General features: G+C 71.2%; 1 protein-coding gene across 1 annotated transcript in view; it reads right to left on the reverse strand.

The window, feature by feature from the left end:
* Window positions 1–1,330, reverse strand: part of SFMBT1 (Scm like with four mbt domains 1) — a 71,724-nt gene extending 70,394 nt beyond the window's left edge. The window contains exon 1 of the mRNA XM_041465041.1: window positions 1,245–1,330. The gene's annotated coding sequence lies outside the window, so the exon portion shown is untranslated. The remainder of the gene's footprint in view (window positions 1–1,244) is intronic.
* Window positions 1,331–2,355: the final 1,025 nt, after the last annotated feature.

Genomic DNA, 2,355 nt, shown 5'->3' on the forward strand with positions numbered 1-2,355 from the left:
GCAGAGTTGCGCGCGGGCAGTTGCGCGGCGGCGCCCGGCCAGCCCCGCGCATCGCTCCTCGGCGCGGCCGAAGGCGCGTCCCCCCCGCGCTGCCGCTGCCGCCTCCCCGCCGCGCTCCGCCTGCCTCTTCCCTCCTCCTCCTCCTCCTGCCTCGCCGCCTTTTTCCCGCATCCAAACTTCGTGAGCCCGGAAAAACCCTTCGGGCCCCGCGCCCCGCCGGCAAAACGCCCCCAACAGCTGCGCCCGGGGTCGCTCCGCCCGCTCGCGGGCGCCGCCGCCGCCCGCCTCACCTGCGGGGAGTTTTTCCAGCCCTGCGCCGCTGCCGGGGCTCGGGCTCCCCGGCGCTCCGCTCACTGCCTCATTCCAATATGGCACGGCCCGCCAGAGCGCATGCGCCCGCCGCCCGCCCGCCTGCCTCCAAGATCAATAACNNNNCTCCCGCCGCGCCGGGGGCAGCGCGGGCTCGACCGCCGGTAACGGGACGCGCCGCCGCCGCGACTCTACCGGGGCGGGGCGGGCGTCCACGCCCTGCCCGGGCGCCCCGGGAAGGGGCACGGCCCGGCGGGTGAGCGGGCTGTCGGTGCCTGCCCCGGGATGCGCGGTCCTGACTCCATCTCCCCCGCCCCCGCGAGGATTTAGTCCCCTTCCCCTCGGAGAGAACCGGCCCCGTCGGTCGAGGCGCGGAGACCGGCGGTGCCCCCCCACCCCCACCCCGCGGGGCCGCGCAGCCGGCGGGGCCGCGCCAGCGCCGCAGTTGGCGGGGAGCGGGCGGGCGGCACCGGCCGTGTCGTTCCCCCCACCCAGGGCGGAGACCGGCGCCCCGCGCACTCGCCGCCGCTGCCCGCGGCGCAGCGAAGCGAAGCGAAAGAAAAAGGAAGCGGGTTGTGCAACACCGCGCTCCTGCCCGTGCGGCGCGGACGGAGGGGCGGAAAGGGAGAGCCCCCCGCCCCGACCCGCGCAGCCGGTCCGCACCGAGGCGGTGGCCGCCAACGAGCCCGCCGGTCGGCGGGAGACAGCGGGAGCAGAGCGCGAAAAGCCTTTGCGCCCCCGGGAGCGCATCCGCCCGCCGGCAGCGGCGGCCGGAGACGGCGGCGAGAGCGCTGCGGCCGCTCCGGTCCGCTCGCCGCCGCGAGGGACGCGCTCCCGGGCCGCGGGATCTCGGCCGGCTCGCCCAGCCCGCGGGCACCGGCGCCTATCCGTGCGTACGTGCCCTCGCGTGGTGCTGGACACCAGTTGCTACCGACCCGAAATGACTGTTCGAGGCGAAGAGCAGGCGGATGGAGTGAGCTGTATGGTTTGTCTCTGGAGCAAAGAAGTGCCAACAAATAAACAGAGCGGCAGTGCCGGAACAGCGGGCAGGAAGAACGAATGGAACCATGAAGTTGCTCATTACGCATCCAGCGGGCAGATCGCTCACACCGCTCTGCGCGCCGCGGCACCGCCGAGACGCGCCGGGCTCCCATTACTCCTGAGCGATGCGCTGCGATGCCAGGCAGGACGGAGCCGGCCACGCAGCTCCTCTCGCAGGAGAGATGCTGCTCTCCACGAGGATAAGAAACCTTCGTTTCCCACTGGCTTGAAGTAAAAAAGCGACGACGTTCCCCGTGGCGCTCGGGAGGGAGCGCAGCGCGCCCGCCGCCCCGGACAGCGGGGCCCGCGCCCGGCGGGAGCCGCCCCGGGGCTCGCAGCGGCCGCGGCGCTGCCCAAGGACGGCTCCCGCGGGGCTGGAGCGCTTCTTGCCCGTGGTTCCGTTTCCCGGAGCGCCGGCCCGCCCGCTCCCGCTGCCGTTCCCGCCGAGGGGCGGGCGAGGCCCGGGCCCTCCGCTAGAGGGGGGTCTCGCCATGCCGATCCGCAGGGCCCCGCCGAGCGCTCCCGGCCCTTCACCGCGCAATTAACTATTCAAACGAAACCGCTGCCGCGCCGCTTAATTGCGTCCCAGCAGACACCGCCTGCATAACCGAGCGCCGCTCCAGGCAGCCCCGGGCCAGCCCGGCCGGGCTCTGTGAGTCCCCCGGAACATCCCCACGGCCACCGCCAGGCACGGCAGCCACCCCGTCCCCTAAGCACAGCCGCTAAGAAACTGAGGACTTGTTCTGCAAAAGCCCCAAACTGTGTGCAACAGGAAGAAAACCTCAAAAGTCAGGTTCCACAAACTTCACAGGCTGACAAGAGCAAGAAGCACCGCCCTTTCAGACTGCTCGGCGATCCTGGAAATGAGTCCTTGGTACACACAACTGCGTAGAGAAAGAAACGTGACCCACCGGTCTGATCCGTGAAACATCTAAAAGATCTTCTATGTCCTATTAATCGTCAGTCACAGAAGGACAGCTGTTTACAGAACCTTCGCCTGGCCAG

Source organism: Pyrgilauda ruficollis, unplaced genomic scaffold, assembly GCF_017590135.1.
Source record: "Pyrgilauda ruficollis isolate IOZ18807 unplaced genomic scaffold, ASM1759013v1 scaffold10, whole genome shotgun sequence".
NCBI classification, from domain to species: Eukaryota; Metazoa; Chordata; class Aves; order Passeriformes; family Passeridae; genus Pyrgilauda; species Pyrgilauda ruficollis.